This window comes from Rhinoderma darwinii, unplaced genomic scaffold, assembly GCF_050947455.1.
Source record: "Rhinoderma darwinii isolate aRhiDar2 unplaced genomic scaffold, aRhiDar2.hap1 Scaffold_548, whole genome shotgun sequence".
Taxonomy (NCBI): Eukaryota; Metazoa; Chordata; class Amphibia; order Anura; family Rhinodermatidae; genus Rhinoderma; species Rhinoderma darwinii.
In genome coordinates, this window is record NW_027464098.1 from 42,305 (window position 1) to 54,137 (window position 11,833).

The following is an 11,833-nucleotide window of genomic DNA, read 5'->3' on the forward strand; positions in this document are numbered from 1 at the left end:
CTGTGAGTGTGTGAGCCTGCAGGGCCCCATGGAATTGCCTAGAAGTAGGCTGAATCGCTGCAAGGGCTGAACAGCAGTATCGGGCAGGCTCGGGCAACGCGCGGCCCGTTCGGGTTATCGCTTCTCGGCCTTTTGGCTAAGATCAAGTGTAGTATCTGTTCTTATCAGTTTAATATCTGATACGTCCCCTATCTGGGGACCATATATTAAATGGATTTTTAGAACAGGGAGATGGAAATAGAGCTTGCTCTGTCCACTCCACGCATTGACCTGGTATTGCAGTATTTCCAGGACCGGTGCACCCTTTCCTTATGTGTTGACTAAAAGCAGATTCCAAAAGTGTTTTTTGTCTTTGCTATTGTTTCTGTCTTTCTGAAGGGATCTCCCCTTTTAATCCCATTATTTCAACACCTGTTGGACAATGCATGAGTGATAATGAGCTCATTGATTAAATGCAATTAATGAATAGATTGCCACCTCTTGTTGTGTGTCGTCTGTGTTTCTGTGTTTCCGGCATTTCACATTGGAACACCTCATTCACCTTCCTTGTCTTCTCTCCGCCCTCCCTTTTAGGTAAGTTAAAGAGCTGCACCTGAGCCAGCCACTGATTGATTGATTGATTGATTGATTGATTGATTGATTGATTGATGCAGCACAACAGTCAAATAGTGGAGTGGAGTAGGGGAACAGCAAACAGCCAATAAAGCAGCCCGCCCGCTCGCCTGCCCGCCACAATGGACCTACCTGTGTACACTAGATGGATGTGATGGAATGTACTGTCGTCCCTACATTTCAAGAAGAAGTAAGAATTGCAGTTGCAACAAAGCCTTGCTTGCCTACAAAGAGAGCAGCAATTTGGATTTGTTACTATGTTACCTAGAAGAATAACAAACTGTGCAAGGATGGAGGTTGTAGGAGCAAGGAGAAGTTGTCTGTAAAGTTGGTGGATGCCTATTTTCCATTTTGCAGTCCCTTGTCTCCCTCTTGTGGCCTCCTGGAGGCAACTAGCTGTGCAAGAAAAAGACAGCCTGGCGGCCGGCTGTTGCAGTGTTGCCCTCTCAGGCAACACTGAGTGACTGACTGAGCCTCACCGTCTTATATAAAGTTCAGACGGAACTTTGCACGTGTCATAGTGGAGCCCTCAGGATTCCAGAGCCAGCTTTCTGACATCATAATGGGGCCTCAGAGATAAAAGCCTGGGCCCAGGCAGTGTTGGTCAGTGCTGCTCAGCAGGCAGCACTGGACTGGACTGGATTACAGCTGATACAAGGTGTGAAGGAACAAGGGGTGGCTGTGGGCATGCACTTGCTGCCGCTGCCAGTGTTTATCTGCATGGCAGCAGGGCATTTGGGCGTTGCCAGGAAGGCGTTTTTATGTAGATTCCTCCTCTTTCAGCACTGCATTGTGGTGCAAGCAAAAGAAGCAAATCCTGTCTGGCTTCCTCTCCGGCCTTTATTCACCTCCCGTGTAGCTGTGAGTGTGTGAGCCTGCAGGGCCCCATGGAATTGCCTAGAAGTAGGCTGAATCGCTGCAAGGGCTGAACAGCAGTATCGGGCAGGCTCGGGCAACGCGCGGCCCGTTCGGGTTATCGCTTCTCGGCCTTTTGGCTAAGATCAAGTGTAGTATCTGTTCTTATCAGTTTAATATCTGATACGTCCCCTATCTGGGGACCATATATTAAATGGATTTTTAGAACAGGGAGATGGAAATAGAGCTTGCTCTGTCCACTCCACGCATTGACCTGGTATTGCAGTATTTCCAGGACCGGTGCACCCTTTCCTTATGTGTTGACTAAAAGCAGATTCCAAAAGTGTTTTTTGTCTTTGCTATTGTTTCTGTCTTTCTGAAGGGATCTCCCCTTTTAATCCCATTATTTCAACACCTGTTGGACAATGCATGAGTGATAATGAGCTCATTGATTAAATGCAATTAATGAATAGATTGCCACCTCTTGTTGTGTGTCGTCTGTGTTTCTGTGTTTCCGGCATTTCACATTGGAACACCTCATTCACCTTCCTTGTCTTCTCTCCGCCCTCCCTTTTAGGTAAGTTAAAGAGCTGCACCTGAGCCAGCCACTGATTGATTGATTGATTGATTGATTGATTGATTGATTGATTGATTGATTGATTGATTGATGCAGCACAACAGTCAAATAGTGGAGTGGAGTAGGGGAACAGCAAACAGCCAATAAAGCAGCCCGCCCGCTCGCCTGCCCGCCACAATGGACCTACCTGTGTACACTAGATGGATGTGATGGAATGTACTGTCGTCCCTACATTTCAAGAAGAAGTAAGAATTGCAGTTGCAACAAAGCCTTGCTTGCCTACAAAGAGAGCAGCAATTTGGATTTGTTACTATGTTACCTAGAAGAATAACAAACTGTGCAAGGATGGAGGTTGTAGGAGCAAGGAGAAGTTGTCTGTAAAGTTGGTGGATGCCTATTTTCCATTTTGCAGTCCCTTGTCTCCCTCTTGTGGCCTCCTGGAGGCAACTAGCTGTGCAAAAAAAAGACAGCCTGGCGGCCGGCTGTTGCAGTGTTGCCCTCTCAGGCAACACTGAGTGACTGACTGAGCCTCACCGTCTTATATAAAGTTCAGACGGAACTTTGCACGTGTCATAGTGGAGCCCTCAGGATTCCAGAGCCAGCTTTCTGACATCATAATGGGGCCTCAGAGATAAAAGCCTGGGCCCAGGCAGTGTTGGTCAGTGCTCAGCAGGCAGCACTGGACTGGACTGGATTACAGCTGATACAAGGTGTGAAGGAACAAGGGGTGGCTGTGGGCATGCACTTGCTGCCGCTGCCAGTGTTTATCTGCATGGCAGCAGGGCATTTGGGCGTTGCCAGGAAGGCGTTTTTATGTAGATTCCTCCTCTTTCAGCACTGCATTGTGGTGCAAGCAAAAGAAGCAAATCCTGTCTGGCTTCCTCTCCGGCCTTTATTCACCTCCCGTGTAGCTGTGAGTGTGTGAGCCTGCAGGGCCCCATGGAATTGCCTAGAAGTAGGCTGAATCGCTGCAAGGGCTGAACAGCAGTATCGGGCAGGCTCGGGCAACGCGCGGCCCGTTCGGGTTATCGCTTCTCGGCCTTTTGGCTAAGATCAAGTGTAGTATCTGTTCTTATCAGTTTAATATCTGATACGTCCCCTATCTGGGGACCATATATTAAATGGATTTTTAGAACAGGGAGATGGAAATAGAGCTTGCTCTGTCCACTCCACGCATTGACCTGGTATTGCAGTATTTCCAGGACCGGTGCACCCTTTCCTTATGTGTTGACTAAAAGCAGATTCCAAAAGTGTTTTTTGTCTTTGCTATTGTTTCTGTCTTTCTGAAGGGATCTCCCCTTTTAATCCCATTATTTCAACACCTGTTGGACAATGCATGAGTGATAATGAGCTCATTGATTAAATGCAATTAATGAATAGATTGCCACCTCTTGTTGTGTGTCGTCTGTGTTTCTGTGTTTCCGGCATTTCACATTGGAACACCTCATTCACCTTCCTTGTCTTCTCTCCGCCCTCCCTTTTAGGTAAGTTAAAGAGCTGCACCTGAGCCAGCCACTGATTGATTGATTGATTGATTGATTGATTGATTGATTGATTGATTGATTGATTGATTGATGCAGCACAACAGTCAAATAGTGGAGTGGAGTAGGGGAACAGCAAACAGCCAATAAAGCAGCCCGCCCGCTCGCCTGCCCGCCACAATGGACCTACCTGTGTACACTAGATGGATGTGATGGAATGTACTGTCGTCCCTACATTTCAAGAAGAAGTAAGAATTGCAGTTGCAACAAAGCCTTGCTTGCCTACAAAGAGAGCAGCAATTTGGATTTGTTACTATGTTACCTAGAAGAATAACAAACTGTGCAAGGATGGAGGTTGTAGGAGCAAGGAGAAGTTGTCTGTAAAGTTGGTGGATGCCTATTTTCCATTTTGCAGTCCCTTGTCTCCCTCTTGTGGCCTCCTGGAGGCAACTAGCTGTGCAAAAAAAAGACAGCCTGGCGGCCGGCTGTTGCAGTGTTGCCCTCTCAGGCAACACTGAGTGACTGACTGAGCCTCACCGTCTTATATAAAGTTCAGACGGAACTTTGCACGTGTCATAGTGGAGCCCTCAGGATTCCAGAGCCAGCTTTCTGACATCATAATGGGGCCTCAGAGATAAAAGCCTGGGCCCAGGCAGTGTTGGTCAGTGCTGCTCAGCAGGCAGCACTGGACTGGACTGGATTACAGCTGATACAAGGTGTGAAGGAACAAGGGGTGGCTGTGGGCATGCACTTGCTGCCGCTGCCAGTGTTTATCTGCATGGCAGCAGGGCATTTGGGCGTTGCCAGGAAGGCGTTTTTATGTAGATTCCTCCTCTTTCAGCACTGCATTGTGGTGCAAGCAAAAGAAGCAAATCCTGTCTGGCTTCCTCTCCGGCCTTTATTCACCTCCCGTGTAGCTGTGAGTGTGTGAGCCTGCAGGGCCCCATGGAATTGCCTAGAAGTAGGCTGAATCGCTGCAAGGGCTGAACAGCAGTATCGGGCAGGCTCGGGCAACGCGCGGCCCGTTCGGGTTATCGCTTCTCGGCCTTTTGGCTAAGATCAAGTGTAGTATCTGTTCTTATCAGTTTAATATCTGATACGTCCCCTATCTGGGGACCATATATTAAATGGATTTTTAGAACAGGGAGATGGAAATAGAGCTTGCTCTGTCCACTCCACGCATTGACCTGGTATTGCAGTATTTCCAGGACCGGTGCACCCTTTCCTTATGTGTTGACTAAAAGCAGATTCCAAAAGTGTTTTTTGTCTTTGCTATTGTTTCTGTCTTTCTGAAGGGATCTCCCCTTTTAATCCCATTATTTCAACACCTGTTGGACAATGCATGAGTGATAATGAGCTCATTGATTAAATGCAATTAATGAATAGATTGCCACCTCTTGTTGTGTGTCGTCTGTGTTTCTGTGTTTCCGGCATTTCACATTGGAACACCTCATTCACCTTCCTTGTCTTCTCTCCGCCCTCCCTTTTAGGTAAGTTAAAGAGCTGCACCTGAGCCAGCCACTGATTGATTGATTGATTGATTGATTGATTGATTGATTGATTGATTGATTGATTGATTGCAGCACAACAGTCAAATAGTGGAGTGGAGTAGGGGAACAGCAAACAGCCAATAAAGCAGCCCGCCCGCTCGCCTGCCCGCCACAATGGACCTACCTGTGTACACTAGATGGATGTGATGGAATGTACTGTCGTCCCTACATTTCAAGAAGAAGTAAGAATTGCAGTTGCAACAAAGCCTTGCTTGCCTACAAAGAGAGCAGCAATTTGGATTTGTTACTATGTTACCTAGAAGAATAACAAACTGTGCAAGGATGGAGGTTGTAGGAGCAAGGAGAAGTTGTCTGTAAAGTTGGTGGATGCCTATTTTCCATTTTGCAGTCCCTTGTCTCCCTCTTGTGGCCTCCTGGAGGCAACTAGCTGTGCAAAAAAAAGACAGCCTGGCGGCCGGCTGTTGCAGTGTTGCCCTCTCAGGCAACACTGAGTGACTGACTGAGCCTCACCGTCTTATATAAAGTTCAGACGGAACTTTGCACGTGTCATAGTGGAGCCCTCAGGATTCCAGAGCCAGCTTTCTGACATCATAATGGGGCCTCAGAGATAAAAGCCTGGGCCCAGGCAGTGTTGGTCAGTGCTGCTCAGCAGGCAGCACTGGACTGGACTGGATTACAGCTGATACAAGGTGTGAAGGAACAAGGGGTGGCTGTGGGCATGCACTTGCTGCCGCTGCCAGTGTTTATCTGCATGGCAGCAGGGCATTTGGGCGTTGCCAGGAAGGCGTTTTTATGTAGATTCCTCCTCTTTCAGCACTGCATTGTGGTGCAAGCAAAAGAAGCAAATCCTGTCTGGCTTCCTCTCCGGCCTTTATTCACCTCCCGTGTAGCTGTGAGTGTGTGAGCCTGCAGGGCCCCATGGAATTGCCTAGAAGTAGGCTGAATCGCTGCAAGGGCTGAACAGCAGTATCGGGCAGGCTCGGGCAACGCGCGGCCCGTTCGGGTTATCGCTTCTCGGCCTTTTGGCTAAGATCAAGTGTAGTATCTGTTCTTATCAGTTTAATATCTGATACGTCCCCTATCTGGGGACCATATATTAAATGGATTTTTAGAACAGGGAGATGGAAATAGAGCTTGCTCTGTCCACTCCACGCATTGACCTGGTATTGCAGTATTTCCAGGACCGGTGCACCCTTTCCTTATGTGTTGACTAAAAGCAGATTCCAAAAGTGTTTTTTGTCTTTGCTATTGTTTCTGTCTTTCTGAAGGGATCTCCCCTTTTAATCCCATTATTTCAACACCTGTTGGACAATGCATGAGTGATAATGAGCTCATTGATTAAATGCAATTAATGAAAAGATTGCCACCTCTTGTTGTGTGTCGTCTGTGTTTCTGTGTTTCCGGCATTTCACATTGGAACACCTCATTCACCTTCCTTGTCTTCTCTCCGCCCTCCCTTTTAGGTAAGTTAAAGAGCTGCACCTGAGCCAGCCACTGATTGATTGATTGATTGATTGATTGATTGATTGATTGATTGATTGATTGATTGATTGATTGATTGATGCAGCACAACAGTCAAATAGTGGAGTGGAGTAGGGGAACAGCAAACAGCCAATAAAGCAGCCCGCCCGCTCGCCTGCCCGCCACAATGGACCTACCTGTGTACACTAGATGGATGTGATGGAATGTACTGTCGTCCCTACATTTCAAGAAGAAGTAAGAATTGCAGTTGCAACAAAGCCTTGCTTGCCTACAAAGAGAGCAGCAATTTGGATTTGTTACTATGTTACCTAGAAGAATAACAAACTGTGCAAGGATGGAGGTTGTAGGAGCAAGGAGAAGTTGTCTGTAAAGTTGGTGGATGCCTATTTTCCATTTTGCAGTCCCTTGTCTCCCTCTTGTGGCCTCCTGGAGGCAACTAGCTGTGCAAAAAAAAGACAGCCTGGCGGCCGGCTGTTGCAGTGTTGCCCTCTCAGGCAACACTGAGTGACTGACTGAGCCTCACCGTCTTATATAAAGTTCAGACGGAACTTTGCACGTGTCATAGTGGAGCCCTCAGGATTCCAGAGCCAGCTTTCTGACATCATAATGGGGCCTCAGAGATAAAAGCCTGGGCCCAGGCAGTGTTGGTCAGTGCTGCTCAGCAGGCAGCACTGGACTGGACTGGATTACAGCTGATACAAGGTGTGAAGGAACAAGGGGTGGCTGTGGGCATGCACTTGCTGCCGCTGCCAGTGTTTATCTGCATGGCAGCAGGGCATTTGGGCGTTGCCAGGAAGGCGTTTTTATGTAGATTCCTCCTCTTTCAGCACTGCATTGTGGTGCAAGCAAAAGAAGCAAATCCTGTCTGGCTTCCTCTCCGGCCTTTATTCACCTCCCGTGTAGCTGTGAGTGTGTGAGCCTGCAGGGCCCCATGGAATTGCCTAGAAGTAGGCTGAATCGCTGCAAGGGCTGAACAGCAGTATCGGGCAGGCTCGGGCAACGCGCGGCCCGTTCGGGTTATCGCTTCTCGGCCTTTTGGCTAAGATCAAGTGTAGTATCTGTTCTTATCAGTTTAATATCTGATACGTCCCCTATCTGGGGACCATATATTAAATGGATTTTTAGAACAGGGAGATGGAAATAGAGCTTGCTCTGTCCACTCCACGCATTGACCTGGTATTGCAGTATTTCCAGGACCGGTGCACCCTTTCCTTATGTGTTGACTAAAAGCAGATTCCAAAAGTGTTTTTTGTCTTTGCTATTGTTTCTGTCTTTCTGAAGGGATCTCCCCTTTTAATCCCATTATTTCAACACCTGTTGGACAATGCATGAGTGATAATGAGCTCATTGATTAAATGCAATTAATGAATAGATTGCCACCTCTTGTTGTGTGTCGTCTGTGTTTCTGTGTTTCCGGCATTTCACATTGGAACACCTCATTCACCTTCCTTGTCTTCTCTCTGCCCTCCCTTTTAGGTAAGTTAAAGAGCTGCACCTGAGCCAGCCACTGATTGATTGATTGATTGATTGATTGATTGATTGATTGATTGATTGATTGATTGATTGATTGATTGATTGATGCAGCACAACAGTCAAATAGTGGAGTGGAGTAGGAGAACAGCAAACAGCCAATAAAGCAGCCCGCCCGCTCGCCTGCCCGCCACAATGGACCTACCTGTGTACACTAGATGGATGTGATGGAATGTACTGTCGTCCCTACATTTCAAGAAGAAGTAAGAATTGCAGTTGCAACAAAGCCTTGCTTGCCTACAAAGAGAGCAGCAATTTGGATTTGTTACTATGTTACCTAGAAGAATAACAAACTGTGCAAGGATGGAGGTTGTAGGAGCAAGGAGAAGTTGTCTGTAAAGTTGGTGGATGCCTATTTTCCATTTTGCAGTCCCTTGTCTCCCTCTTGTGGCCTCCTGGAGGCAACTAGCTGTGCAAAAAAAAGACAGCCTGGCGGCCGGCTGTTGCAGTGTTGCCCTCTCAGGCAACACTGAGTGACTGACTGAGCCTCACCGTCTTATATAAAGTTCAGACGGAACTTTGCACGTGTCATAGTGGAGCCCTCAGGATTCCAGAGCCAGCTTTCTGACATCATAATGGGGCCTCAGAGATAAAAGCCTGGGCCCAGGCAGTGTTGGTCAGTGCTGCTCAGCAGGCAGCACTGGACTGGACTGGATTACAGCTGATACAAGGTGTGAAGGAACAAGGGGTGGCTGTGGGCATGCACTTGCTGCCGCTGCCAGTGTTTATCTGCATGGCAGCAGGGCATTTGGGCGTTGCCAGGAAGGCGTTTTTATGTAGATTCCTCCTCTTTCAGCACTGCATTGTGGTGCAAGCAAAAGAAGCAAATCCTGTCTGGCTTCCTCTCCGGCCTTTATTCACCTCCCGTGTAGCTGTGAGTGTGTGAGCCTGCAGGGCCCCATGGAATTGCCTAGAAGTAGGCTGAATCGCTGCAAGGGCTGAACAGCAGTATCGGGCAGGCTCGGGCAACGCGCGGCCCGTTCGGGTTATCGCTTCTCGGCCTTTTGGCTAAGATCAAGTGTAGTATCTGTTCTTATCAGTTTAATATCTGATACGTCCCCTATCTGGGGACCATATATTAAATGGATTTTTAGAACAGGGAGATGGAAATAGAGCTTGCTCTGTCCACTCCATGCATTGACCTGGTATTGCAGTATTTCCAGGACCGGTGCACCCTTTCCTTATGTGTTGACTAAAAGCAGATTCCAAAAGTGTTTTTTGTCTTTGCTATTGTTTCTGTCTTTCTGAAGGGATCTCCCCTTTTAATCCCATTATTTCAACACCTGTTGGACAATGCATGAGTGATAATGAGCTCATTGATTAAATGCAATTAATGAATAGATTGCCACCTCTTGTTGTGTGTCGTCTGTGTTTCTGTGTTTCCGGCATTTCACATTGGAACACCTCGTTCACCTTCCTTGTCTTCTCTCCGCCCTCCCTTTTAGGTAAGTTAAAGAGCTGCACCTGAGCCAGCCACTGATTGATTGATTGATTGATTGATTGATTGATTGATTGATTGATTGATGCAGCACAACAGTCAAATAGTGGAGTGGAGTAGGGGAACAGCAAACAGCCAATAAAGCAGCCCGCCCGCTCGCCTGCCCGCCACAATGGACCTACCTGTGTACACTAGATGGATGTGATGGAATGTACTGTCGTCCCTACATTTCAAGAAGAAGTAAGAATTGCAGTTGCAACAAAGCCTTGCTTGCCTACAAAGAGAGCAGCAATTTGGATTTGTTACTATGTTACCTAGAAGAATAACAAACTGTGCAAGGATGGAGGTTGTAGGAGCAAGGAGAAGTTGTCTGTAAAGTTGGTGGATGCCTATTTTCCATTTTGCAGTCCCTTGTCTCCCTCTTGTGGCCTCCTGGAGGCAACTAGCTGTGCAAAAAAAAGACAGCCTGGCGGCCGGCTGTTGCAGTGTTGCCCTCTCAGGCAACACTGAGTGACTGACTGAGCCTCACCGTCTTATATAAAGTTCAGACGGAACTTTGCACGTGTCATAGTGGAGCCCTCAGGATTCCAGAGCCAGCTTTCTGACATCATAATGGGGCCTCAGAGATAAAAGCCTGGGCCCAGGCAGTGTTGGTCAGTGCTGCTCAGCAGGCAGCACTGGACTGGACTGGATTACAGCTGATACAAGGTGTGAAGGAACAAGGGGTGGCTGTGGGCATGCACTTGCTGCCGCTGCCAGTGTTTATCTGCATGGCAGCAGGGCATTTGGGCGTTGCCAGGAAGGCGTTTTTATGTAGATTCCTCCTCTTTCAGCACTGCATTGTGGTGCAAGCAAAAGAAGCAAATCCTGTCTGGCTTCCTCTCCGGCCTTTATTCACCTCCCGTGTAGCTGTGAGTGTGTGAGCCTGCAGGGCCCCATGGAATTGCCTAGAAGTAGGCTGAATCGCTGCAAGGGCTGAACAGCAGTATCGGGCAGGCTCGGGCAACGCGCGGCCCGTTCGGGTTATCGCTTCTCGGCCTTTTGGCTAAGATCAAGTGTAGTATCTGTTCTTATCAGTTTAATATCTGATACGTCCCCTATCTGGGGACCATATATTAAATGGATTTTTAGAACAGGGAGATGGAAATAGAGCTTGCTCTGTCCACTCCACGCATTGACCTGGTATTGCAGTATTTCCAGGACCGGTGCACCCTTTCCTTATGTGTTGACTAAAAGCAGATTCCAAAAGTGTTTTTTGTCTTTGCTATTGTTTCTGTCTTTCTGAAGGGATCTCCCCTTTTAATCCCATTATTTCAACACCTGTTGGACAATGCATGAGTGATAATGAGCTCATTGATTAAATGCAATTAATGAATAGATTGCCACCTCTTGTTGTGTGTCGTCTGTGTTTCTGTGTTTCCGGCATTTCACATTGGAACACCTCATTCACCTTCCTTGTCTTCTCTCTGCCCTCCCTTTTAGGTAAGTTAAAGAGCTGCACCTGAGCCAGCCACTGATTGATTGATTGATTGATTGATTGATTGATTGATTGATTGATTGATTGATTGATGCAGCACAACAGTCAAATAGTGGAGTGGAGTAGGAGAACAGCAAACAGCCAATAAAGCAGCCCGCCCGCTCGCCTGCCCGCCACAATGGACCTACCTGTGTACACTAGATGGATGTGATGGAATGTACTGTCGTCCCTACATTTCAAGAAGAAGTAAGAATTGCAGTTGCAACAAAGCCTTGCTTGCCTACAAAGAGAGCAGCAATTTGGATTTGTTACTATGTTACCTAGAAGAATAACAAACTGTGCAAGGATGGAGGTTGTAGGAGCAAGGAGAAGTTGTCTGTAAAGTTGGTGGATGCCTATTTTCCATTTTGCAGTCCCTTGTCTCCCTCTTGTGGCCTCCTGGAGGCAACTAGCTGTGCAAAAAAAAGACAGCCTGGCGGCCGGCTGTTGCAGTGTTGCCCTCTCAGGCAACACTGAGTGACTGACTGAGCCTCACCGTCTTATATAAAGTTCAGACGGAACTTTGCACGTGTCATAGTGGAGCCCTCAGGATTCCAGAGCCAGCTTTCTGACATCATAATGGGGCCTCAGAGATAAAAGCCTGGGCCCAGGCAGTGTTGGTCAGTGCTGCTCAGCAGGCAGCACTGGACTGGACTGGATTACAGCTGATACAAGGTGTGAAGGAACAAGGGGTGGCTGTGGGCATGCACTTGCTGCCGCTGCCAGTGTTTATCTGCATGGCAGCAGGGCATTTGGGCGTTGCCAGGAAGGCGTTTTTATGTAGATTCCTCCTCTTTCAGCACTGCATTGTGGTGCAAGCAAAAGAAGCAA

The 11,833-nt window shown here is 47.6% G+C and overlaps 8 non-coding genes across 8 annotated transcripts; all 8 read left to right on the plus strand.

The window, feature by feature from the left end:
- The first annotated feature begins 116 nt into the window (after positions 1-116).
- Positions 117-307, plus strand: LOC142723269 (U2 spliceosomal RNA). Its single transcript, XR_012875484.1, has one exon. It is a non-coding gene; the product is annotated as a U2 spliceosomal RNA (small nuclear RNA).
- Positions 308-1,587: 1,280 nt separating this feature from the next.
- Positions 1,588-1,778, plus strand: LOC142723270 (U2 spliceosomal RNA). The gene has a single exon (XR_012875485.1). It is a non-coding gene; the product is annotated as a U2 spliceosomal RNA (small nuclear RNA).
- Positions 1,779-3,071: 1,293 nt separating this feature from the next.
- Positions 3,072-3,262, plus strand: LOC142723271 (U2 spliceosomal RNA). The gene has a single exon (XR_012875486.1). It is a non-coding gene; the product is annotated as a U2 spliceosomal RNA (small nuclear RNA).
- Positions 3,263-4,558: 1,296 nt separating this feature from the next.
- Positions 4,559-4,749, plus strand: LOC142723272 (U2 spliceosomal RNA). Its single transcript, XR_012875487.1, has one exon. It is a non-coding gene; the product is annotated as a U2 spliceosomal RNA (small nuclear RNA).
- A 1,293-nt stretch (positions 4,750-6,042) lies between these two features.
- LOC142723273 (U2 spliceosomal RNA) lies at positions 6,043-6,233 on the plus strand. Its single transcript, XR_012875488.1, has one exon. It is a non-coding gene; the product is annotated as a U2 spliceosomal RNA (small nuclear RNA).
- Positions 6,234-7,537: 1,304 nt separating this feature from the next.
- Positions 7,538-7,728, plus strand: LOC142723276 (U2 spliceosomal RNA). Its single transcript, XR_012875489.1, has one exon. It is a non-coding gene; the product is annotated as a U2 spliceosomal RNA (small nuclear RNA).
- A 1,308-nt stretch (positions 7,729-9,036) lies between these two features.
- LOC142723244 (U2 spliceosomal RNA) lies at positions 9,037-9,227 on the plus strand. The gene has a single exon (XR_012875460.1). It is a non-coding gene; the product is annotated as a U2 spliceosomal RNA (small nuclear RNA).
- Positions 9,228-10,511: 1,284 nt separating this feature from the next.
- Positions 10,512-10,702, plus strand: LOC142723278 (U2 spliceosomal RNA). Its single transcript, XR_012875491.1, has one exon. It is a non-coding gene; the product is annotated as a U2 spliceosomal RNA (small nuclear RNA).
- The last annotated feature ends 1,131 nt before the right edge of the window (positions 10,703-11,833 follow it).